We start from the raw sequence: 433 nt of genomic DNA, 5'->3' as shown, positions 1-433 counted from the left end.
AGCTTATACACTGTTTAATGAGGAGATGTAGAGGGAAGTCTTTTAATCTAAAGGTGATGAAGGAGATGTTTCAGCTCGCACTCGTTGGCATTTGTTCCTCCGAGCTCTAACTCAGTGGACACGTTACAGCTGCAGTGTTTGTGTCTGTTTGCACATGCTGCATTGGCACCTTGTCTTTCCCTTGAGCAGTGTGTGTTTTCCATATAAGGGTGTGTGGGCCTTCAAAGCCTCCTTGGATTGTGCACTGTGTGTGTGTGTGTGGTTTTAATAGAGGAGAGCTGCACTATGCCCATGTAAGCACACTCTACATCGGAGAATTAAACTCACACACAGACAGAAGATAGAAAACATCAGGACAGACTGTGTAGCGGTTCACTCGGTGGTTTTAAGCTTTAAATGTTTCATCTTACTGTATTAATGTGGATCAATCACC

This window comes from Morone saxatilis, unplaced genomic scaffold (genome assembly GCF_004916995.1).
Source record: "Morone saxatilis isolate NCDOM2014 unplaced genomic scaffold, NCSU_SB_2.0 Contig10, whole genome shotgun sequence".
NCBI classification, from domain to species: Eukaryota; Metazoa; Chordata; class Actinopteri; family Moronidae; genus Morone; species Morone saxatilis.
The sequence above is the reverse complement of the archived record's forward strand: the minus strand, read 5'-3'. Positions refer to the sequence as shown.